This window comes from Cricetulus griseus, chromosome 3 (genome assembly GCF_003668045.3).
Source record: "Cricetulus griseus strain 17A/GY chromosome 3, alternate assembly CriGri-PICRH-1.0, whole genome shotgun sequence".
Taxonomy (NCBI): Eukaryota; Metazoa; Chordata; class Mammalia; order Rodentia; family Cricetidae; genus Cricetulus; species Cricetulus griseus.
Genome location: NC_048596.1, coordinates 111,669,498 through 111,696,964, shown reverse-complemented (window position 1 = coordinate 111,696,964; position 27,467 = coordinate 111,669,498). Strand labels below are relative to the sequence as shown.

General features: G+C 37.1%; 1 protein-coding gene across 3 annotated transcripts in view; it reads right to left on the bottom strand.

The window, feature by feature from the left end:
- LOC100768684 (glutamate carboxypeptidase 2) overlaps positions 1 to 27,200 on the bottom strand; it is a 138,870-nt gene extending 111,670 nt beyond the window's left edge. The window contains exons 1-2 of one of the 3 annotated variants that reach the window (XM_027407583.2): positions 27,111 to 27,200; positions 20,241 to 20,286 (exon numbers count right to left, since the gene is read on the bottom strand). The gene's annotated coding sequence lies outside the window, so the exon portion shown is untranslated. The remainder of the gene's footprint in view (positions 1 to 20,240; positions 20,287 to 27,110) is intronic. The other 2 variants (XM_027407582.2, XM_027407581.2) reach the window with 2 other exon arrangements.
- Between the last annotated feature and the right edge of the window lie 267 nt (positions 27,201 to 27,467).

Here is a 27,467-nt window from a genome sequence, read left to right as displayed (position 1 = left end):
ATACCACCATAAAAACACTGGATATATGGCCATCTTTTCCATAGTGTCTTTCTAAAAGCAATATGAACAGCCCCAAACTTTCAAAAATAAAAGGAAAAATGAAAATTATCATTAGTTATACACAAATAGATACTTATAAGCAAAATTGAGGACGTGAGTCTAGTTTTACTTATTTAGCAAAGTAATCCACTGATCTCTGCCTTCAATACTCCAGTGAAGTTATTCCCAAGCCATTGATGCAAGAGCTTTATTGCTTCAGACCTCATTTGAAATGTTTTTGTCCACTCCTTTTCATTATGTTTGTTCTCTCTCTCTCTCTCTCTCTCTCTCTCTCTCTCTCTCTCTCTCTCTCTCTTGGCTTTGGGAACAACTCTGAGGCGTTTGTCTTCATTCACTTGGACATTTAATGGTGCTTTGTAGTCTCACACTTGATTCCTTGTTTCATCTCTTCACAGTTCATGTCTTTCTTGTTGTTGACTATAGTAGATGTTCAGTGATGTAAGGCAAAGGGCACCTCCATGCTAGTTACCTGGTATTTCTTTTTCTGTGATGCCCTTTATATTTTTTCTCTTGGATAACGTTCAATGTTTACAGTATTGCCTTATTTAATAAGTATTTTTCCTTTAAAATTTGATAACTTTCTGTTCTTTGCTATCATATTACCTCATGCTTTTCTCCTTTGCATTCCTCTTATTTCAAGGTGCCATAAGTAAACACCACTGAAGTTATCCCTTAATAATAAACTGCAATCTATTCATGATGTATATTGGGGTGTGATGAGCCTGTATTCTTTCTGATACCAGTAATGCAAATTTGAACTTTATTCCTTACAATCATGTTTCCTCATATGAAGATAATGACATGTACCCTGTAGACTTTTTTGGGGAAGAACATTATACAATGCATCTAAAATATTTAGCATAATGCCTGACAATAAATAGTCAATAAATTTTACCTACTCTTTTTATAGGGATTAAACTGAATAGGGAAGGAAGCAGAAACCAATAAAACAGTGATTTGGGGAGGGGGATGAAGACAAGGAAATAACAGATTAACCAGACCCAATGGAAAATTTGGTAGAACAAAAGAATTCAATGGAAAATTTGATTAGCACTGATGTCTGATGAACACATCCACGTTGTAGCCTTAAGTTGGTAAAGGAGGTGGATTTCAAGTAAAGATACTCAAAATTGATGTTAATGACAAATTATTATATAGGATGGAAATCAGTTTTTTCATTCAGACCTTAAATGTTGTAACAGACATTTCAGATATCAGATAAGCCTAATTTTAAAAGAACGGGTGTTAATTTATCATCAGGTTCTTTAAAATATGCTTAGAAAATAACCAGAGCATTGATTAAGTACGCTGAGTTAATGCAGGATAAAGGGTGTCATACACAAGAATTTGTGAGTAATTAAATAGATTACATGGTTTCTTGCTCATCATTTTATTTTTATGAAACAAAAAGCATGGGAGACTAGGTACCTTCTATGGTAGAGCAGTGTTTGAAACACAAGGCTCTGAAATCTTAACTATGACTAGGTTTATGATAACAGTTGAAAAACTGAAATATATCTATAATTACTCAATATTTTATCTATATTCAGAGATCCACAGCTAAGCACTGGTCTGAGCTCCCAGAGTCCAGTTGAAAAGAAGGAAGAGTGATAACATAAGCAAAGGTTTTTAGACCAATTTGGGGATACCCTCAGAAACAGCTGACCTGAGCTAGTGGGAGCTCACTAACTCTGGACTGACAGTGGTGGAGCATGCATAGGACCAAACTAGGCCCTCTGAATATGGGCGACAATTGTGTGTCTTGGACAGTTTATGGGGCCATTTAACAGTGAGACCAAGATTTTTCCCTAATGCTTGACCTGGCATTTTGGAGCCCATTCTCTTTGGTAGGATACCTTGCTCACCCCATATATTTGGAGAAGGCCCTGATGCTGCCTCAAATTATGGTGCCAGAGTTCGTTGACTCCCCATGGGAGTGGGTGGGGCATGGGGTAGGGGGAAGGAGAGGTTAGAAGGGGGGAGTGGGGAGGGAAGAAGGGAATGAAAACTGTGATTGGTATGTAAAATGAGAAAAGATTGGTTTTAAAATAAAAAATGGTTAAAAAAGGAAAAGTGATTTTTTTCACTTTAGCAAAAAGTGGGAAAAAAATCTATGGATGCTTCTGTGTTCCAGTGGCACAGCTGATTCACTGTAACAGAAACTGTCTGGTCCACAGAGCCTAAGATATAAAGTTCTCTTTGGAGAACACCTGTTGATCCATAACCCCAGAGTCTAGAATTCTTTCAGCATATAGTTTTTTCAATGTATTCTACAATTTAGTCAGTTCCAAGAACTAAATAACTATATGGTGTTTAGGTGAAAATATAGGGTAGAAATTACTCACCATGAATAATGGGATACAGAAAGGAAGGTGAATATTAGGAATATATGGAAGTAGGAGAAATGAAATAAGTCCAAGAAATGTAAGTTTACCAGAAGGCACTGAAGGGAAGAAGTTTATCTTGGGAAACATTCCAAAAGAGACCTAAGGGATTTGATGGCCTCAAGCTGCATAAACAAACCTTCCATGTCAGCTTCTGTCACAGCGAGTGTAGCTGAAGCCTCAGATAATGCCAGAAATGAGAAAACACAGTATTAAGTCAGACAGCAATGATGAATCTCTAATTAGAAAGAGAAGGCTGGGAGCCTCAAGGAGTAGGCACAGGTCATCCAAATAGAAAGGTCTTGACAACTGCTAGGCCATGTCTCAGGGATTCCTACGGCAAAATCCAAATAAATATGTATGGAAACACGTTTATTATGAACACGCTCCTACTTCATTTCCCAGCAAAATATTCTAAAGGGATAAATGGAATACACATTAATCTCTTTATATTTATGCACAAACTTACACCACACACACACACACACACACACACACACACACACACACGTATACATATATGCATTTTTGAGGGTAGAGGATTTTTTTGGTCATTTTAAATGTGAGTCTTATATTGCACATTGCTACTGATAATTACTTAGAATTCTATTTCAAAAAATAAGTCACTACCATTTAAGGTATAAAATAGGGGATGTTAAGATGACTCAGAAGTTAATATCACTGGCTGCTCTGACATTCACATGGTGGCTCACAACTGTGTGAAAATCTACTTTTAGGTGAGTTAACCCAGTTCCTTCTTTCAGTCTCCTTATACACTGGGTAAATGCTTGATGTACAATCATACCTGCAAGCAAAATACCCGTACACATACAATTTAAAAATTTCTTTAGACATATAGTATTCCTTTCTTCACAATAAATGGTTCCCACAACCTGATTATATTTTTTCTATTGTTGACATTCAAATGATATAGAATTCTTGTGGATTACAATGTCAAAACTAAGCACTTTATTTATTTATTACCTGTGCTACACACATACATTTGTTTATTTACCACATTTCAGATGTCTGCCACTGTATTTTAGTAGTAATTAGTTGTAACGATAACTCTTTCTGCCAGCTGCCTGAATTCTGCCACCACATTAGGGCCCCCAAATAACACATAGTGTCTTATATTAGTTACAATGCTGCTGGCCAATGACTAGGATTTCTTATTTGTTAGCTCTGTTTTAAGTATCAACCATAAACATTAATCTATATATTTTATAAAGACTTATCGAGGACACCAATGGCATGCATCCTCTTTTCCCTGGGATAATATGGTGACTACTGTATTTACTACATTTCCAACAATCCTCCTTGACACTTAGCCCCACCTATCTTGGTTTCCTATTGGCCAACAGTGCTTTATTTATGAACCAATAAGACAAACATATAAACAGAAGAACTTCCCCCATTAATTAGTTATGTGGTAAAGTAAAATCTATAGTTAATCAATTGAGTTATGATACTAAGTGGATAGTAACCCATCAATTCTTATACAAATCATCCAGAATATTTCAATGGCACAATTCAAATCTAGAAATAAAAATACAACAAATATCTTGTAATAATACAGGAAGACTCCTGGTTATTCATTTCCTGGGGTCTAGATAATTTTAGGAGGGAAATTTGTGTTACAATGTGATGATACATGATTAAAGGAGTTAAAATAAAATGGTGTTGAAGCAGGTCAGGGAAAATCACACAAAGAATGGAATACACTCATTTTAAGTATAATTTGGAGATGATATCTAAGAAAAAATTGGCATTTGGTTTGCCTGTTAGCATAATAATATGAGAATGTCCATTAAAAGATGAAAGGTTGCTTTTCAAGTGTCACTAGATTTTGACTGTCTTTCAATCTAGGGGTATACTGAGACTCATGCTGACAAAATGTCTTATCTTTACTTAGTAATACATTTCTTGAGCCACTGCAACAATATGTTCTCATAAGCAAAGACACAGGGCTCAGAATATTCACTCAAGGTGAAAGAGAGTCAACAGAGGGCCAAGCTACTAAACAAGAAGACTACATCAGAGAGACCTCAAGGACACTGGCAATATAGAGATATCAGTGCTTCCCAGTGGGCAAGTCTTCTCTAAGAAAAGATATGATTACATTTGATTACTAGTTTCATAACAATGAAAAATTTTAAAATAATAAAAGTGACATTCTATGGAGTTGTGGCTCAGTGTGGAGTGCTTGCCTATTCTGTATGAGGACATAGATTTGCTTGCCAAGACTCAAATGAAGAATACCATATTGATAATAAGTTAAAAAATATATTGTCTTATAGGAAAGAATGAATATAAATATATTATAATAAATAACTGGTAACTATAAAATCACCAAGAAGATAACTGAGAGAAATGGAAATAGTAAGAATCTTAGTATGGATAAAACTTCAGTGAGGAAGAGGAATTAGCTTAACTAAAATTTATTTTTTGAAGACTGAGATTACTGCCTTTATCCTATTCAGAAAGGAACCTGCTGCTGACCTCAAAGTCTCTTCCAGCACTGGCAGTCTGTTAGTTAATAACCACAGGGAATGTTAAAAAGAAATAATGCTGAGTTTCACTTCAGCTTTTGCAGCACTGGGGGGAAGATAGTTTTTCTCAGACATCGGTCTGATTACATCAGAAACCTACCAAGGCAGTAATACTTTTAAAAGTAATTTGATTCATAGGATTTTTTTGACAGTTTTGTCATACTTGTAAAAAGAACAATCACATTGCTATGGCTGTTTAATAATCAGGAAGAAAAGAATTATTATTTTGCTTGGGTAAATTTAAAAGATGTGTAATGATTGGGTGCTATATTCAGTAATATGTTTGTAGTTTCTGGTATATGGTGATTGTTTGCAGCTTGCTGGGACTGAATACCAAGCATAATCTTCCTACTTATGAGAAACAAGTTCTCAGTGTATAAGCTGGCAGGTGCTGAGAGAAATGCCAGTTCAGAGCATAGTCTGTGGTCCAAGGAAGTGTCCTGGCAATGGGATGGAGATCATATGGAGACAAATTCTACGGGTAGAAGAATTCAGTCATCTAGCCCACACACTTGAGAGGGATACCCATTGCTGGACATTTGCCAGAGTTTATGCACTGGCTGAATTTCATGGTTTGGTTAAACGTTAATTCAAACTTGGAACAAGACAAGTCACAGTCTCAGAGTAGTGTGGAATGGGCACTGGGAACAAATTCTGTAGAGGATCCAGAAAGACTCTAAAGATCCAGTTGTCACATATAAAATAGATAGGACTGAAAATTTAAAGACATGTAAATTAAAGTTAAAGATGTTTATGGAAATGAGGTCAGAAGAAATCTTGCACATTGTGATGGGTATGTATATTGCCACAAACACCCTGGAAATCGTCCTGGGATTCATTAAGCCTTTGAAGATGTAATTTCCACTTGATCCAGAAATCCCACTTCAGTCTAACTGACCACCACTAATCAATGCAGAAAATGTGCTGTAGGTATATTAACAATGTGGATGAATTCAAAGACATGATGTTACAGAAAGTATTCCAGACACAAGATGACAATACTACATGCATCTGTCTAACTTTTTCATGTTTATTTGTTTGTTTGTTTATTTTGGATCTGAAGTAGCTTAGGCTTACCCCTAACTCACTATGTCTGGCTTTGACCTTGTGATTCTCCTGTCCCTGCATTGTCTCTATGCAACCCACTGAATTTTGGCATTATATTCAGTAACAAAGATCCATAGACTGGATATCTTTTTTGTTTGCTTGCTTTCATGATTCCTAGGTTCAAAGAATAGGCCTTCAGCACCTCCCATGAAATTATTTCTTATTAATTGATTTAATTTATTTGAAACAGGGTTTCACTATGCTTCGAATCATTGTCTTGAACTCCTGGGATAAAGTGGCCTTCTTCTGCATCCACCTAAATAGTTGAAACTTCAATTATGTATCACATTTTGCTTGATAAATTTATTTTAAATTACATTTCTATAGCTTACAATCACATATAAATAGATTTGACAAATTCTTAATTTTAAGTTTTTATTCAAAAAGCAATTAAAAGTGAAAATATAATACTAGGTTTTTTCTTTTTATTGTAAATAGATTTTTTGCAATATATATTGATTACACTCTCCTTTCCCTCAACTCCTTCCAATTCCTAATCACTTCCCTCCCCTTTGTATTCACTTCCTTTCTGTCTCTCATTATAAAAAACAACAACAACAAAAATACAAAAAACACAGGTTTCTACGAAATAACAAGCATGGCAAAACAAAGTATACTAAATGGAGAAAAGCTATCATACTGAAATTGAACACTGCAACCCAACAGTAGGAAAAGAATCCCAAAGGCAGGTACAAGAACAGAGACCCAATTATTCTCATAATCAAGATTCTCATCAAAATACTAAGCTAATAGGTATAATATATTTGCAGAGGACCTAGTGTAGACCAGTATAGGTCCTGTGCTTGCTGCTTCAGTCTCAGTGAGCTCACATGCACTTTTCTTAGTTGACTCAGAGAGCTTGTTCTCCTAGTGTTCGCCATTCACTCTGGCTCTGACACTCTTTGTTTCTCTTCTTTGGGGTTCCCTGAGTTTTGAGGGGGAGGAACTCGATTGAGACATACCATTTAGAGTCTCTCTCCACATAATATCTATCTCTGGGTCTCTGTATCTGTTTCCATGTGTTGCCAGAAGAAGCCTCTCTGATGACTGGGCAAGGCACTAATATGAGTATAGAAGGTTATGATTAGAAATCATTTTATTAATACTTTTTTTAGACCAGTAGTTTTTGGGTTTAACCTAAGTCTCCAGGCTGTCTAGTCTCTGATTCTTTGTTATGAAAACAGAGTCAGGAATAGGCTGACTGGGACTCTTGTGGACTGGGTCTTAAGTCAAATTAGATATTGGTTGGGTATTTCCACAAGCCCTAGCATATTTTGCAGGCAGGGCAGGTTGGAAGTCAAAGGTTTTGTGGCTGGACTGATGTCCACATTTCCCTTACTGTAGCTTGCAGAGTACCTTCCCACACCAAAAACAAAAACAAAAGAAAAAAAAAAAAAACTAGAGCATAAGGTACAGGCACCATGTAGACACCAGCTCAGCTTCTCTGTGTTCAATGAGTTCTTTGGATGTTGTTCTTGGCAATGGGGCCCTACTATTGGTTTGCAGAGAGCAATACTTTATCATAACAAACCCCTGGGAATTTGTTTTGAATTGTTTTGGGAATTTCCATAGGACCCCCTCAGCTAATGGAAGTCCCAGCCCTGGAAGCCTTAAATGGAGACAAGAGATGGCTACTTGAGACTCTGTAACCCCACATTACTAGGCATCTTCATTATGATCCCCTTCACAGATTTCAGGAAGTTTTCACTGCACTAGGATTCCACATCACCCCCAAATGCTCTCCAATTCCAGCCATCTCTCAATGCACTTTCACTTCATCCCATCTCCCCTCCGCCTTATACCCTTGTTCACATCCCTACCAGATCCCAGTCTTCCTATAAAATTTATTCTCTCTCTCTCTCTCTCTCTCTCTCTCTCTCTCTCTCTCTCTCTCTCTCTCTCTCTCTCTCTCGGAGATCTATGCATCCACTTTATAGCCCTCCTTTTACCTAGCCTCTCTAGGTCTACACATTGTAGCTTGGTTTTCATTTACTTAACACCCAATAACCAACTATAATTGAATGCATACCAATTTTATTTTTCATGGTCTGGGTTACCCAGCTCAGGATGATTTTTCTAGTTCCATCTATTTGCATGAGAATTTCATGATGTCATTATTTTTATAAAGTTGTGCAACACTCCATTGTGTAAATATACCACATTTTCTTTATCTGTCTTTCTGTTGAACAACATCAAGATTATTTCCATTTTCTGGCTATTATGAATAAAGCCATAATGAACATGGTTGAGCAACGTTAGTTGTGGTAGAATAGAACATCCTTTGGATATATGGCGAGGTGTGGTATACCTGGATGTTGCAGTAGATCAATTACCAACATTATGAGGAAGCCCCATATTCATTTCCATTTTGGCTGTACAAGTTTGCATGCCTACCGGCAATGAAAGCGTGTTCTCCTTGCTCTATATCATCACCTGCATGAGCTGTTTCTTGTGTTATTCATCTTAGCTGTTCTAACAGGTTAAAATGGAATCCCAAAGTTGTTTTGATTTGCGTTTCCTTGATGGTTAAGGATGTTGAACATTTAAGTGTTTCTCAGCCATTTGACATTCCTCTATTGAAAATTCTGTTTATATGTGCCCCATATTTTATTATAAAATTGTATTTAAATTAGAAACAATCTTATTTTACATATTCCCAGTTTCCTCTCCCTCCAATCCTCCCATCCTCCCACCCCCCCCCCCAGACACCTTGTTCAAGGCCCATCTACTCCCCAGGGAAGGTGAGGCCTTCCATGGGGGATCGTCAAAGTCTGTCACATCATTTGGGGAAGGGCCTAGGCCCTCTTCCATGTATCTAGCTGAGAGAGTATCCCTCCTTGAGGAATGGGCTCCTAAAGTCCATTCATGCCCTAGAGATAAATATGGGTTCCACTGCCAGAAGCCCCACAGACTGTCCAGGCCTCCTAACTGACTGACACCCATGTTCAGGGGGCCTGGTTGCCCAGGATCTGTGAGCTCCCACTTGCTCAGTTCAGTTCTTTCTGTGGGTTTCCACCAGCATGGTCTTGACCCTTCTTCTCATCACTCCTCCCTCTCTACAAATGGGTTCCAAGATTTTGGCTCAGTGCCTAGCTGTGGATCTCTGCTTCTGCTTCCATCAGCTACAGGATGAAGCCTCTAGGATGGCATTTAAGGTAGTCGTCAATCTCATTATAGGGGAAGGGCATTTAGGGTAGCCTCTCCACTATTGCTTGGATTCTTAGTTGGGGTCATCCTTGTAGATCTCTGGACATTTCCCTAGTGCCAGATTTCTCTTTAAGCCTATAGTGGCGCCCTCTATTAAGGTGTCTCTTTTCTTTCTCTCCTCTATTTTTCCCTGACTCTAACTTGCTGATGCCTCATATTCACCTCTCCCTTCCCCTTCACCCCTCCTCTTGTTCCTACCTCCCCCCCCCGCCATGTTCCTAATTTTGTTAATGAGCTCTTGTCACGTTCCATTCTCCAAGGTAACATATTTGTCTCTCTTAGGGTCCTCCTTGTTTCCTAGATTCTCTGGCAGTATGGATTGTAGGCTCTTAAATCTTTTTTTAGAGAGGGGGGGATTTGCAGATTGTTTTTAACTTTTTAAAATTTACATTAGAAACAAGCTTTTTTTACATGTCAATCTCAGTTCCCTCTCCCTCCACTCCTCCCCTGCCCCCCACTGACCCCCTGTCTCAACCCTTTACTGCTCCCCAGGGATGGTGAGGACTTCCATGGGGCATCTTCAAAGTCTGTCATATTTGGAGCAGGGCCTAGACCCTCCACAGTGTGTCTATATCCATATATGAGTGAGTACATACCATGTTTATCTTTATGTGACTGGGTTGCCTCACTTGGGATGTTTTCTTCTAGATCCATCCATTTTCCTGCAAATTTCAAGATTCCATTGTTTTTTTCCACTGAGTAGTACTCCATTGTTTAAATGTACCACATTTTCTCTGTCCATTCTTCAGTTGATGGGCATCTAGGTTGCTTCCAGGTTCTGACTATTACAAATAATGCTGCTATGAATATATTAATATAGTTGAACAGATGTCCTTGTGGTATGAATGTGCATCCTTTCGGTATATGCCTAGAAGTGGAATTGCTGAATCTTAAGCTGATTCCCATTTTCCTAAGAAACTCCTTTTTGCTTCATTGATTGTTTGTATTGTTCTTTTTATTTTTATTGATTTTAGCCCTCAGTTTATTTCCTGCCTTCTACTCCTCTTGGTATGCTTACTTCTTTGTTTTGTTAGAGCTTTCAGATGTGCTGTTAAGTGACTAGTAAGAGCTATCTTCTTTTTTATTTAATGAAGTCACTTAGTTTTGTGAAATTTCCAGTTAGCAACACTTTAATTGTGACCCATAACTTTGGATTCAATCATTTTGATTGAACTCTAGAAAGTCTTTAATTTCTGTCTTTATTTTTCTTGACCCATTTTTTTGTTGTTGTTGATTACAGAACTGTTTTGTTTCTATGTGTTTGGGAGCTTTCTCTTGTTTCTGTCCTTGTTGTTACCCATCATTAATTGATGGTGGTCTGATGGGGTGCATATTATTCTAATTTTCTTGTACCTGTTTATACTTGCTTTGTGTCCAAGTTTGTGATAAATTTTGGAGACAGCTCCATGAGTGCTGAGGAAAAGGTGTATTATTTTGTGTTGTTGTACAATGTTATGTAGATATCTGTTCGATTGGTTTGGTTAATTAAGTGTGCACTCCAGTGTTTCTCTGTTTAGTTTTTGTGTGGATGACCTGCCCAATGGTGAGAGTGGAATATTGAAGTATCCCATCATGAATGTGTGAATACCAATATGGGGTTTAAGTGATGCCTCTTTGACAGATGTATATGTCTTGTTTCCAGGGAATAGATGTTAAGAACTGATATGTCATTTTGTCCCTCACCAGTTCCTTGATTAATTTTCATTGGAAGTCTATTTTGTTAGATATTAGAATATCTATACCAGCTCGCTTCTTTTTCCAACCCATTCCTCTGAGATAATGTCTATCTTTTGATGTTGAGGTATGTTTCCTGTATGCAGCAGAATAATAGATCCTATTTTCACATCCATTCTGTTAGTCTGTGTCTTTTTATTGATTGAGAATATTGATATAGAGAGATATCAGTGATCAATATTTCTAATTCTTCTTACTTTGCTGTTGTTGGTGTTGTTGGTGGTGATGGTTGTGTGTGTGTGTGTGTGTGTGTGTGTGTGTTTTGTGTGTGTGTGTGTGTGTGTGTTATGGGGGGTGCTTCTCTATTGTTTGGTTTTTCCTAGTGTGAAATTAATTACTTCCTGTGTTTTGTTAGGTGTAGCTAACTTCCTTGTGTTGGAATTTTCTTTCTAGTAACTTCTTTAGGCCTGGATTTCTGAATTGATATTGTTTAAATTTGTCTTCATCATAGAATATCTCATTTTCTCCACTTACGATGATTGAAAGTTTTGCTAAAATAGTAGTCTGGCCTGGCATCTGTGGTCCCATAGAGTCTGCAGGGCATCTGTCCATGCCTTTTTGGCTTTTAGAGACTCATTAACAAGTCAGGTATAATTCTAATGGGTCAACTCTTATACATTACTTGGTCTTTTGGTTTTGCAACCTTTAATGATCTTTCTTTGTTCTGTATATTTAATGTTATGATTATTATGTTGTAAGGAAACTTTCTTTTCTAGTCCAATCTATTTGGTGTTTTGCATGCTTCTTGTATCTTTATAGGCATTTCATGCTTTAGGTTAGGAAAGTTTTCTTCTATGGTTGTGTTATAATTATTTTCTGGGCCTTTGAGCTTGAATTCTCCTTCCTCTATTCCTATTATTCTTAGGTTTGGTCTTTCATCGTGTCACAGATTTCCTAGATGTTTTCCAACAGGATATTTTTAGATTTAACATTTTCATTGTCCACTGTATCTATTTTTTAAATTATCCATGTCTGAGGCTTTCAGTTCCATCTCTTGTATTCTGTTGGTTCTCTCTTCCATCTCTTGAATTCGGCTTGCATCTGTAGTTCCTGTTCACTTGCCTAATTTTCCATTTCCAGAATTCCCTCGTTTTCTATATGGTTCCAATTTTTTGGTCTTAAACAGTTTTATTCATTTCCCTCAATTGTTAGGGTTGGGTGGGGACTTTTTAAAAGATTTACTCATTTCTTCCATTTTTTTATTTGTCTTTTCCTCAATTTCTTTAAGGAAATTATTCACTTCTTTAAGGACCTCTATCATCTTAATTTTGTTTTAAGGTCTTTTCTTGTGTTTCATTTGTGTTGGAACATTCTGGACTTCATGTAGTGGGATCTGGGATCTGGTGGTGACATATTTTCCTGGCTGATGTTGATTATGTTCTAATTCTGGTGTCTAGGCATCAGCATCTGTGGTGATTATAGGTCTTGGTGCTGATTTCTAGGTTTGTCTTTGTTGATAAATGTTTTATTCTTTGGTTTCTTATTCTTCTTTGATCTTCTGGCTTGTATGTCCTGTGGTTAAACAGGGGGTTGCTGCCCAAGTTGGGGTCAGGAGTTCTAGAGGCCTGTTTGACTTCTGATCCAGCAGGTAGTCTCTGCCAATTTCAATATTCCATAAAGTATTGATAGTAGTAAATCTTAGTTATATGCTCTAATGATTATTCAAATAATAAATGAGAAAAATGAGGTACACATAAATAAGCAGTATTAAGTGATCCAAATTTGAAAATCCACCTTCCCAAAATATCCTACCGATAATTGTCCCAACAAAACACAAATTATAAAATGAAGATATTAAAATCTTACCAGACAAGTTGTATAAATTGATAGATATTCATTAACATTATCTTTTAAACAGTTTGCCTCAGAAATATGTAGTTGAGTGATTATAAAATTACACATACTTTAAGGTTATTATAATATTCTTGGTAAAGAAATATTTTCTGCATCTGTTTTAAGTATTTTTACTAATTAAATTCATGTGTATTTTACTTAATTCATGAATAATTTCATTCCAATACTTCGAAAGAGATTATAAGCTAATTAGGATCAGGCAAATATAGTGAAATCTTGAGAAGAAATTTCGTGCTACAGAATGAAAAAAAAATCATCTCTGTGGTTGTAATAAGCTGGATCTGAATTCCAGCAGGATGATTAACTAGCTATACAAATTTTGCAATTGATTTAATCCTTCTAACTCTCAATTTCCTTCTATGTAAAATTGAGATAATAATTCTTATCTTTCTAGGTTACGTTATGAACTTCAAGCAATACTTTCAAAGTTCTCAATTCATAATAAAAAATCTTTAATAGTTACTCTTCCTTGGATTCTTTAATCTAAATCTTTTATCTGAGCCCTTTCCAAACAGGAACTTTACCAGCAAAATATGCAAATTGCTTAAGAAAATTGGTTCATCTCTTATATTTTTAAAATCAAATTTCCCTTGGCATTCTGTGACTTAATCTTCTATTATAAATGTATCTAATACATCATTCCTGAAAATATAATAAAAGTAAATATCAAAACTATAGAATTATATTGATATTGAAATTTGAAATATTTGGAAGACTATGCTTGCATAAAATTATTAACAAATCATGTGTCATATTTTACTGTTGACTAAGCTCTTTTATGCAAAGCTTTTGAAGAAGATAAGGCTATATTAATAACAAATTACACATTTTAAAAAATTGAGACAGATTATGTTATGAACACCCAGGCAGATGAAAAGCATTTCAGAGAACTTAAACATTGGTTTAGCTTCTCAAAATCTGAACAAAAATTGGTCAAAAAGAAGGGGTCATATATAGACTGGGGCAATTCATAGGCTTAAAACTGTGGAAGCCAGAATATCCATTAATACTAATTTCTTTTGGGTTACTTTTCTATTCTCCAACTGTGACAAAGAACAGTCAGTGGGTTGTAATAGAGATTCAGCATTCTGTATGGCTTGAGGTTTTAAAATGACAATATATATTGTTAAGCAAGAATAGCGGCCAAGGGATTGAGGAAAAGAAAGAGGGGGAAGAAGATGAAAACTGAAAAGAAGACAGGAAGAAAGGTTAAAAGAAAGGAAAGGGAACAAAGATGAAGTGGGAAGAGTGGAAAAAAGAAAAGGAGAGGAGAGGAGAAAAAGGAAATGAGTGGGCAGGTTGTAAAAGATGCAACAGTAGGCAAGGAAATGCAGATGTCTCCACTGTCATCTTGCATTTAGATGTTCAGAGATTTTATTGCTATGTGATGGAAAATAATGCTGTACCTACTCCCCACAATGAGCAATGAAAAATAAATTGTGTGGTATGCTTAGAAACCAAAATCATCCAATGTTTAAAATTGTCACAACCTGCCATATTGCTGAATTTCTTTCATTTCGGGACAGATGCATTTCTCCATTTTGGCTTTCGCTTCATTTTCTTTCATGAAAGTACTGGCCGCTTCTGATAATCTAATTTTCAGATAGATAATCTAAATGACTGATGATGTGACAAAGTATTAAAATCATTTCTGTCTAATTATGAATGAAAATTTTAAATTAAGAATTTATCTCATTTATAAATATAAAAGATAAACTTTAGTAGAAATTTAAATCCCAACTTCATTAGAAAACTAAATTCCAGCATTTGCTAGTGAAATCTTTAATGAATACTTAGATTACCAAAATATAATTTGAATTATTATAACACAGTCATTGGAACATCTGCTTATATTCAATAGGCTGGTTACATACATAGACTTTTAAAGTTGGTTTGTTAAGTATTTATGGGTCTAGGCTCAGGGAGTATCCCTCTTCCTATGCTAGGGATAAGTACTGATCTACTACAAAGGGCTCTATAGATTTTCGAGGTTTCCTCACTGACAACCATGTTCATGGGGTGTGGATCAGTCAGTCCCATTCTGGCTTCCCAGCTATCAGTCTGGGGACCAAGAGCTCTCCCTTGTTCAGGTCAGCTGTTTCTGTGGGTTTCACCAGCCTGGGCTGGACCATTTTTCTCATCACTCCTCCTTCTCTGCAATTGGATTACATTTCAGCTCAGTGTTTAGATGTGGGTGTCTGCTTCTACTTCTACCAGCTGCTGGATGAAGGCTATAGGATGGCATATAAATTAGTCATCCATCTCATTATCAGGGGAGGGCATTTAAGGTAGCCTCTCCTTTGTTGCTCAGATCATTAGTTGGTGTCATCTTTGTAGATCTCCAGACATTTCCCAAGTGTCTGAATTCTCTTTAAACCTATAATGTCTCCCTCTATTATGGTATCTCTTGCTGTCTTCTATTCTTTCCCTAACTCAAACTTCCTGCTCCCTCCTTTCCTCCTCACTCCTCCTCCCCTTCTCATTCTCCTAGCTCCCTCTTCCCTACCTCCATGCTCCCAATTTGCTCAGGAAATCTTGTCCCTTTCCCCTTCTTCAGGGGACAATGTATGTCTCTCTTAGACTCCTCCTTGTTTCTTTGCTAGAAAAAATTATCAAGATGGATGTTGTGAACTTCCTAAAGTTGCCATATTAAGGAGGGATGAAGGGAAGAAAGGAGAAAGACAGAAAGGAAGGGACAGAGAGAGATGAGATCAAAAGTAGAGAGCTTTTTTCATAAATCATATAAGCTATATTAGTTCTTCATTTGAGTATCAGGGCCACAAGATCATTTAGCCCACCAAGTCCCTGGAACTTTGTCCAAATTGCCTTTTTCCTATGAAGTTGTTAGTCATTGAGTTGGTATTCATCCTACTCCCTAACAGACCTCCTAAGTCATAAGTCTACATCTTCTGCAACAGTGATACCTATAACAGACAAAGAGCATCATGGTGGGACTGCTGATAATGGTTAAAACAATGATGCCTTTCTCAGTTCACTTCTCAGACATCGTCTTCTTTGCATAGCACTTCTGCCAGCTCTAATTAACTTCCCTGTGATACCCCAGAACAAGCTTGCACTAATACAAGAGAATCAATTAATTTTTCATATATAGCAGCTAAATATAATTATTTCAAATTAAATTCCAAAAAACTTTTATTAATTAAATTTAACATAGAAGATATAAATGTTCAAGCCTTACTTTATTCTTACCTGATTATTACACTATTTTTTGAGTATTATCTATGTCTGTTTTTAGGTTCTTCTGTTGTTTGAAAAACAGGGACAAAACAAACAAACAAAAAAACCAAAATGATGTACATGAAGTTCCCTAAATCCAAGTGTGCTGACGTCACTTTAGCAGTTTAAAATGGAACACAGTGGAAGTATTTATAACACAGATCAGTTACCATTAAAATCAGGCCATTTTTCCCTGAAGGGAGCCAATTGTTAAATATGCACCAGATAGCAGTGTTTACCTCGTGTGCTTTCTTTAGGCCTTAATTTATTTCTTAAAGAAAGGTTTCCACAGTGGCCCATTATTCTTTTTTTCTGATTCTGTTTTGTTCTTTGAAAATCTGGTCCTTGGTGTTTTTAATTATTTATTTTATTTTTCAAGATCATATTATAATCACACTATTTCCATGTTCTTTTTCCTCCCTCTATCCCTCTAAACCCTTCCATATATCCCTCATGCATTCTTTCAAATTCATGGATATATATATATGTATGTATGTATGTATGTATGTGTGTGTGTGTGTGTGTATGTATGTCTAATCTTTTTCATGCATATACATGTGTGTATATATTCCTAAATAAAACCTTTTTAATCTGTCTACTACTAGTATATGTTTTTATGGATGACCACTTGGCATTGGACAACTAGTTGGTATGCTTTCCCCTGGGGAAAGACAATTTTTTTCACATAGCATTTCTTAGTTGCCTGTAGTTCTTTTGTAGGATTGAGGTCTCCTGGGATTTCCCCCTTTACACTTTAGTGTGTCTATTATAGTTGTCCTTATTCAGTTCATGTTTAGGCTGTCATGTTGGTGAGACTTTATGGGTGTAGATTCCGACATAACTTGGAGACACAGCTGACAGCCTGGATATATATATATATATATATATATATATATATATATATATATATATATATTAGAGAGGCATTCATATTTACATATCCATCCCCCCATTCCCTCACCCTCCCATCCTCCCATGTTCCCCACCAACCCCCCAACCCACCCCCCACCTTCTCCCCAGGCATAGTGAGGCCCTCTATGGAGGACCATCAAAGTCTGTCATATCTTTTGAGGGAGGGAGTCTGCCCTCCTTGCTGTATCTGAGCTGCAATAGTATCCCTCTATAGAGAATGGGCTCCCAAAGTCCATTTGTGCTCTAAGGATAAACACTGGCTCTACTATTAGAGGTCTCATAGATTGTCCTGGGGCTCTTAAATATTTTGCCCTGTCTTCTGCAATGTTCCATAGAACTTTTATGTGTGGGAGTGTTTTACAGATATATCTATTGGGACTGGGCATCATAACTCAACATTTTGATTGGCACTGCTTTTCTGTAATTGTCTCTGTTTGTTGCAAAGAGAAGTTTCCTCAGTGAAGGTAATCTATATTTATTAATGATCACCAGACTTAAATTTGAGTGAAAACATGTACCAGCTTTTATGTTTTTAATAGTATTGATTTTCTAGGGTAGCTTACAAAATAATAAGTTTCATTAAGGCATGCACAGTTTGCTTTCACTAACTCCTCTCCCTTTCCTCCTGTCCCTATCATCTCCCTGCAATTGCTTCCCTTTCTTCCCCCATGATTTGACTTTATGTGCCAATATCACATATTTTCATTACCCCATTTATTTATTCTCTTATTATATTTAACCCATCTCTACTTTACTGTTTTGTGGCCTAAAATCACACACACACACACACACACACACACACACACACACACACACACACACACACCACTGTCACATACCTTCATATATTTTTAAATCCAGGTTTTACCTCTGAGAGAAAATACACAGTGAAATCATGAATATCAAGTACATGGAAGAAACTTTAGAGCTCTCAGATCCTGAAGCACTGAATAACAGATAGATGACTCTAAAATTTGACACACTACTCCTCAGGCTCAGAGATAAGAAACTCCACCATTCTTAGTTGATGAGATGAATCATGAGGTTGAAGCTATCTCTCCCATGCATTTCCAAGCCTGAGTCAGTCTTGAGAGTCTCACTGCCCCTAACTTCCTGCTTTCCACAATTCCCTTTCTGGAGCTTCCTGTACTCATGAGCTGTCTCAGGTGAAATTTAGTTTCCTCAGATGTGAATGTTCTCCAATTTCAGGCTCTAAGAGCACTTCAGTTTTTAACAAAAGATTTTTCAAGATGGTACTGAACTATTGATCCCAACCCCTAGTCATGCATCAATTCAAGTATGTCACATATGAAACTGTTGAAGGACAACAGTACTAGTTTCAGTGATGGGTCAAAGTTAGGTAAAGATGATAGGCACTGTATCATATTATTTTCTGAGTTGTTTGTTAAAGTTTGGCTGAAAACTGACAGGTAATCACTAAATAGTTATTTTTTTTTCATGTAACCTTGCCCCGTTTGTAGGTGGTAAATAGTTATCATCCTATCAGATTCATGAAATTAGTAAAATAAAGAGAGGTGTAAATTCTACATACCTAGTAAGTGACTCCTGGAATGTAGAAAACTTATTCTAAGTTTGCAATCAAAGACAGCAATATAAAGTAGTATATATCATCAATCTTTATATACAGAACGTCTGGGAGAATCCTTTGGAGACATTTATGAAAAGAGCTTCATGGAGTGAAAATGGGCTCAGCATAGACATTAGAATAATAAGTGTCTTCTCAAAATAGTACTCAAATGTACTCTGAAGTACAATGGAAGCCATTTGATAGTGTGGACAGAGGAAATAGTCATAATTGATGGCTCAAATCTACAGATAATTGTCTACATGTGGGCAGTAGCACCTATAGTAAGAGTTCAATTTATCACTATTAGTTCTCACACCAGGAACAAAGAACTGAGGTACCTATTTAACATATCAAAGTGCACCTGGCCATCAGTTTCTTCCAGCATCCCTCAGTCCTACGTACTACTCCCCAGCCCCTAACCTAAATGTCTCCATTCCAGCAGCTGGGCTGCCCTTCTCCAAGCTGCACTTCTTTGTCTAATTCATCCATTTTGGTTAGCTGGTCCTTTCTGTATACTCTCTTGGCCAATCTCTGGCCCAGGCTGTGCTCTTGCTTGGTGACTCCTCTTCTCTCTCCCCTACACAATCTCCTCACATGGCCCAGTTCAGTGTGCTCATGTACATGCTGGATTCTCCCAGATGTCCATGCTTCTGGTCATGCTTTCCCTTTTATATATAATAAACTCTCTCCCACCATATCTAGAAGAGCTTATGTCCTTTCCTTTTTTATTTCCTTTTTTTCATTCAATTCCAACCTCAGACTTAGTTACCAAAGATTCAGAGTTAGAATACATAGTGCAATAGAAAGAGCAGAGTGAGGTTTTGAAAACAGACACAATGTGATTATGTAACTAACCACAAATTAGTGAACCATGGTTCACCATGTACCCAACCTCACCACAGTTTGTTTTTCCCATCTCATAAATGTGAACATCAACACGAAATTGGTGGGGCTGTCATTAATTATTAAGGAAGGCTTTTTAATGATTTTAAAGATATTATACAAAGCTTCACAAGACCATTTTCATGTAAACGCATAGTACAGAGCATACATTGATCGTATTTCTTAGCCTCTATCCTCTTCTCTCCTGCTTGTTCTCTAGAGAGTTTCAGCTCTACTTTCAAGTTATATACACACATATGATTTTATGTATCTTTAAATTCAGGGCTTTCAATGACATAAAACATGACATTTTCTTTCTGTTACTCATTTAATTCGTTTAATAATATGGTTGCCTTATACAGGGAATGTTTTGTTCATTAGTAATGTTCAGAGAAAACAGTTCCTATAACTAAAGAGCAACTTGAGGAAAAAACGAAAGGATGTTTTGATTTAGAGAAAGAAGAGTTGTAGCTATGGCTACACTCAGGCTACAAGATTATTGACTTTCAGGAGCTGGAGAGATGGCTCAGTTATGAAGAGTTATGCTTTTCCAGAGGACTAGGTTTGATTCCTAGCACACACTGTCTGACTTCAGTTCCAGCAAATTGAATACCTTCCTTCTCCTGGCCTCTGTAGGCACCAGACACAAAAGAGGTGCTCAGACATGCATTCAGGCAAAAGGTTCATACATATCACATAAAATAAAATAAAATACAAACTTACCTACAAATACAGTAAACAGGATGTATGACTACTTCGGATGCTGGAACTGAGGAAAAGAACAAATAGAACTTACATTAAGATCCTGAAACCTTTTGGAAACAGAAGCTAATGCAAATGTCAGTTTCTGTACTTGAAAGTCTACTTTCTTTAGGCTTACCCCTGTCTTTCCCAGACCATATCTTCGAAGCAGAATTTCCTGAAGCTTAGAGACAGCAATACTAGCCCTTTCTGCCTCGAGCCATTTTGCTTCCATTCCTATATTAGATAATTGGGATCATACCTGGCTCTCATGACCTATCCCTCCATGAAAAGCTTCAACCCCATGCACGTAGCTTCCTTTCGGCAGCATCTTTAGTGGATACCAAGAAAGAGTTCTGGGAATATAAAATGCCAGTATAATTCTTCATGTGCCAACCAACCTGGTCAATCTCAGATATGAGAGAGAGAGAGAGAGAGAGAGAGAGAGAGAGAGAGAGAGAGAGAGAGAGAGAGAGAGATTGGCATCCTTTTAAATTATGTCAGGACCTGGCAGTTTTTATATGTGGAGTCGATGGAAGGAAGGCAAAGGATCAGAGAACATGGTAAGTGTTTATTAGATGTGATTTACTTCTCAATAATTAATGTGGCAGGAATTGAAAACAAGTCTTCCAGGAGAGATTTTTTTGTAGAAATTTAATTAATTGGCCAGGCTTTGCAATGCTCCTTTCCCAGAGAAGCAGTTGTCAGATAAGTGCTTCCAGCATAGCTGTGGCTGTAATTATTATTCAAGTTCATGCTGCAAAGTCATCTTCACTTAAGAATTCTACTATTCACCACTCAAAACAGTCATGGGCAAGACTTTGCTACACTAATATACCCTGGGAGATATTCTCAGAATTAAGAAGAAAATGCAGCCAGCAATCATTTTAGATGTTTATTTTCAGAAGTAAATTTTCCTCCTTTAGGTCAAATTTGGCTTAAGGTTCTTTTTCAATTTAATTTTTGTTAGTGTCATGAAAAACTATTATGTTAAATGTTCAGGCATAAGCAAGCATTATTCCATAGCTCCTGGTTGTCATGGTAATGTAAGTGCACATATGAAGTTGGTATTGTGGTCATTGAATTCCCATTAAAATATCATGCACATTTGCATGAATGCTTGCCCAGACCATTGTAGCTGGGTTTGCTCTCCTCTGCTACATTCCACAACGATGCCAAGTGATTTCATATTCTGAGATGAGCTTGTCAGAGGTCACTGCATCTATTATTGATCTGTCTCTGGTGGAAGTTGAACTGCATTCAAAAGGTAACATATACAAATAGAGAGCTATGTAGTTAACCTTGCCAATTACTTTCAGTCTGAACTGAGATAACTCTCCATCTTCTCATAAGTGATTTATTTTCCTTACCTTTAATATTTCGTCTCCTAAAATATTCCATAAATAATCTCTCCCTAGATTATTAATGACCCATTGCTCTTGAAGATACTAGGTTCTAGAGGACTAGGGACATGGCTTTGTTCGAAAGCGCTTGCTGTACGGAATGAGGACCTGAGTTTATATAAACATCATGCACATAAAAGTCAAGTGTACTGATGCACAGCTGTAATACAAGTCCTGAGGTAGAAGAGAGAGTCCCTCGGGCTGGGTGGACACCCTGTCTAGACAGTCACCAATCTCCAGTTTCAGTGTGAAACTCTGTCATAAAAATCACACTGTTTTCCATTTACACTTGCATACAGATATCCACACTTAAGAACATGTACACAGATACACACATGCCCAAGATACAAGATTTTAATTTTTATGTGTTTGTTCTTTGCTCACACATCTTATTCTCAGGATATATTTTGTTCCCTTTAACCTAAAACTATTATTTTCATTGTTCTGTTTTGTTTGCTGGTTTGATAAAAATACTTGTAAGTAAGCTTGGTGTCACACACCTTCAGACACATACAAGTGGCATAAAGTTAGACCCTTGTGAAATTGAAGACTTAGATATGTAGCAGGACTCTCAATATTTTTAATCATGAGTATACCATGTTATAGAATGGATGCTGGATCTTAGATACTCAAGAGTAATTCTTTGGTTAAAATATAAGTCCTACAAAATGGCAACCTACAGAATGGGAAAAGATTTTTACCAATCTCACATCCAACAGAGGCCTAATATCTCAAATATAAAGAACTCATGAAACCAGACATCAATAAAACAAATAATCCAATATAAAAATGGGGTATAGGTATAAACAGAGAATTCTCAACATAGAAATCTCAAATGGCTTAGAAACATTTAAAGAAATGTTCAACACCCTTAGCCATTAGGAAAATGCTAATCAAAATGACTCTGATATTCCATCTTACAACTTTCAGATTGGCTCAGATCAAAAACGCAAGTGACAACTCATGCTGTCGAGTATGTAGAGCAAGGAGAGCACCCCTCAATTGCTGGTGAAAGTGAAAACTTGAAATCAATATGGCTCTTCCTCAGGAAATTGGGAATTGATTTCAAGGCACAATTATACCACTTTGGGGTATATACCCAAAGGATGCTCCACCCTACCATAAAGTCACTTGCTCAACTATGTTCATATTTATTCACAACAGCCAGAAACTGAAAACAACCTAGATGACCCTCAACTGAAGAATTGATAAAGAAAATGTGGTGCATTTATGAAATGGAGCATTACTAAGCTGGTAAAAAAATAATAAAATCATGAAATTTTCAGGCAAATGGATGGAACTAGGAAAAATCATGCTGAATGAGGTAACTCAGACTGAAAAAAAGAAACCTGATATGTATTCACTTATAATTGACTATTAGACATAAAGGATAATCATGCTACAATTCAAAGACCCAGAGAGGCTAAACAACAAGGAAGGCCCAAGGGGGGATGCTTGGATCCCTGGGTATGAGGAAAAGAATAGATTTCATGAGTAGACTGGGGGAAGATAGGGATAGGAACAGGATGTTTAGGTAGGAGAGAGGTGGAGAGACAACTTGAACAAGGGGGCATTTCTGGAACAAGGTAGAAACCAAGTGCAATGAAAACTCCCAGGAATTCATGAGGGTGACCCTAGTGAAGATACCTAGCATTGGAGGATACACAACCTGAACTGGCCATCCTCTCCAAGCAGACAAAGCTTCCAGTGGGGAAATTAGGACACCATCCCAGCCACGAAACCTTCCACCAACAATTAGTCCTGCCTGACAGATGTGATAGGGTAAAGTCAGAACAGAACTTGTGGAAGTGGCCAACCAATGACTGATCCAAATCAAGACCCACGAAACGAAAGGGAGCCCATGCCAGATATTGCCTGGATGGCCAGGAACCAGAGCCTGGAAACCCAGAGACCAAGGATAGAATCAAATACAATCTACAGAAATAACAAAACAAAACAAAACAAAAAAAAACAAGTCAATGAAATAATTCCTAATGATTACTATACTCATAGACTGGAGTCTTGCTTAATCATCATCAGAGTCTTCATCCAGCAACTTATGAGAGAAGATGCAGAGAACAATGACCAAACATTAGGCAGAACTTGGGAAATCCTGCATAAGAGGGGAAGGAAATAATGTAGGAGCCAGAGGGTTCAAAACACTACAAGAAAATGACCAAAAGAATCAAGTAACTCGGGCTTAAATGGGCTCAAAGAGACTCAACTGACAACTGGGTAGCCTGGATGGGTCTCACTTATTATATATATGTTTGTGTAGCTTGTTGCTCCTATGGGACTCCTAACAGTAGGAAGAGGGACTGTTTTTGACACTTGCCTGCTTTTGCAATACTTTTCCTCCTAATGGGTTGCCTCATCCAGCCTTAACATGAGGGGATATGCCTTGTTTTATTGAAACATGACATGAAATGGTTGAAATCCCTGGAAGGTCTATCCTTTTCTGAAGGGAAAGGATGAGGAGTGTATCTTGGGGAGATGGGGTGTGGTGGGGAGGGACTCAGAGGATAGGAAGAGAGGAGAGGGCAAACTGCAGTCAGGATGCAATATATAAGAGAATGATAAATTCTAAAAATTAAAAAAAAGTTAAGTCCTGGCTGATTATCCTTTTCTTAATCAAATGTCATGTATTATCTTTACAAATATTTGTAAACATAAGTTATTTATTGACTTTTCTATATTAGTACATTATGTGAGCTATTTTTATTTTAATGTCATTGTGTAAACATCCTTTCACTGATCTAAAAACTTAAATAAACCAACCATTAGAAGTTCTTTCAGCATTTAATATGTAGGTTATAATACTAAGGAATATGGCATAATACATAGGAGTTTTGTTGACTAAAGACAGATGAAAACATTATCATTAGCAAACACACACATATACACAGGCATATACACAAGCATTCACACACACACACACACACACACACACACAGAGAGAGAGAGAGAGAGAGAGAGAGAGAGAGAGAGAGAGAGAGAGAGAGAGAGAGAGAGAGAGAGAGAATTCCAGAATCTATTACTAGTTGGGAGTTATATTTGGAGAACCACATAAAGGCTCTATATACTTCCTCATTATACTTCCACATATGGCTCTGACATCTATGTCGGTCTTGGTGGGTCTTTTCCATTATAAATCCCATTTGAAAATCTAGGTATTAAGCAGGGAGTTGGTGGCACACGTCTTTAATCCCAGCACTCGGGAGGCAGAGGCAGGCAGATCTCTGTGAGTTTGAGACCAGCCTGGTCTACAAGAGCTAGTTCCAGGACAGCCTCCAAAGCCACAGAGAAACCCTGTCTCGAAAAACCAAAAAAAAAAAAAAAAAAAGAAAGAAAGAAAGAAAATCTAGATATTGCCACACTTTTCAAAATTCTATCCAAGTACTCATCTTTTGAAGTGATATATTCAAGTAATGGAAAATACAATGGTAAGAAACAGCACTAAAAGTATTTTTTATAACTCTGAAGGTAAATTCCAACACAAACAGGACATAATGGAATTATTTACCTTTGTCTCAAGGTTAGGAAAAATTAGTTGAACTGGAATCATTGTTTCTTACTATAGATCATATACTAAATATTAACTATTTATATATATTACTTTAAAATACAAAAGATAAAGTTTTAAAATGTTTACCTGAAAATCACATGAGCTATTCTATTACATTTCTAATCACATAAGCATATCCTAAATTTTATTAATATTTTTCACTAAATTGAGAGAGCAACAGAACAAGGTTAAAACAAGTTTGATCTTAACATCCTAAATAAATACACTTAGAGTTATTACTATGTGCATAACTTCTGACTTCAATGTTTTGGAAAATTGGATCATTTTAAAATGTGACTATGTAGAATATTTTTATCTAATGTTAAATAAATGTCAATATGTACTGTTTTCTTAGAACCATTAATAATGAGAGAGATGTGGTCTAGGTATACAGTTTAATAGTGGAGTGCCTATGCAAGGTCTTGAAGCCAATCCTCCTCACCTCATGGAAGGAACAAAGAAGGCAGTGAAAGAAGGAAGGAAAGAAGAAAGGAAGGAAGGAAGGAAGGAAGGAAGGAAGGAAGGAAGGAAGGGGCAATCCCCAGCAGCCTACAAGCAAGTGAGAGACCTGTCTCCAGGCTCCACTACCACCACTACAACCCACTTCATTCTGTTCCCCCAAGACAACTCAGCTGCCCAAACCCATGAACTTGGCCATTATCTTTGTGCCCAGCTCTTCCTTGCAACCACAGCAGACTACACTGGCACAGGTACAACCCACACCAGTTGGAAAAACAGATAGTAAACACCACCGTAAGAGGAGATTCAACAACAGAAAAGGAAATAGGACACCATTAAGAACCCAGTGATCCCACACCTTTAATCCCAGCAGAGGTAGGTGGATCTCTGTGAGTTCGAGGCCAGCCTGGTCTCCAGAGAGAGTGCCAGGATAGGCTCCAAAGCTACACAGAGAAACCCTGTCTCGAACAAACAAACAAACAAAAAACACACAGTGATCCTATAACAGCAAGAACTGTATATTGCAATGTGTCTGAGAACAAGAAAATGAGGTTAAAAGTTAAAATAACTTTATGACTGTAATAGAGGCCCTTAAAAAGGAAATAAAATATTCCCTTAAATAAGTCTAGTAAAAGACAAAAAAAATGGGAGAAATCAATAAACCCCTTAAAGAAAGACAAGAAAGTCAAGAAAAATATCAAGCAGGTGAAGGAAATGGTTCAAGACTTGAAAATTGAAGTAGAAGCAAGGAACCAGGCAGGCAAGCAGGCAGGCAAAAGTTTGAGAGCCAAAGTTATGTTTTAAGTTTTAATCACTGTGTCAAAGAGATCCATGAAATAAAAATGCCTCTAACTTGTAAGCCCTTTACCTGAGGAAAGATACTTCCTGAGATGCTGAAGGCTTTTGTTCATATAAGGTAACAAGCCACATATTTCCACTTCCCTAAACAAGTTTGGTTTAACCAGCTGCATGAGATATGCTTGATCATATGTAGGTGGGAGCTCTGTGTGTGTGTGTGTGTGTGTGTGTGTGTGTGTGTGTGTGTGTGTGTGTGTGTGTGTATGCTTCATATATACACTTCATATATATATATATATATATACATCCTGATATAATATATATAATATATATATATATATATTATATCAGGATGTATATATATATGCTTGCCCCTAATTTGACAAAGGCAGAGAAGTGCATAGCCATGTGGATTTACCTTTATAAGTACTTGGCCAATGTAGCTTTTGGCCATTTTCTGGGAACCCCAGAATAGACCTGGTCAGAGTCCTTCATCCTGGCCAATATTTGATTAAAGATTGCTTCAACTTTGATTCAAAATTATGGTACTTATTCTCACCCAGCAGGATTAACATTTTCTGGATACCCCCAGAATTCACACCACCCACTCAGCTTCTATAGCCTGACCTTGTTCCAGAACTCGGGAGCTGAGGGTCACCTTAGGAGGCAAACGCTTTGAAATGTTCCAAGACTGCAAAGCATGCCTTCTGTTTTGTAGGCTACCAGAGTTAACTATCTTTCTGAGAAAAACAGCAAGCATCCACAGAGGCTTCCTGGTGAATGAATCATAGTCTGACTCTGTTCTGTGGTATCCTGATCTAGGATGTGGAGGGTAGGACGGGGTCAATGAGGCCACACATACTCTCCCATCCAGGGCAAAAAGCAAGACATTGCATGCCTACCTGGTTCATTTCTTTAAGTTTTGTCTGTCTATGTTGTGTGAGTGAATGTGTCTATGATATCTGGTATATCAGTAAGTTTTGT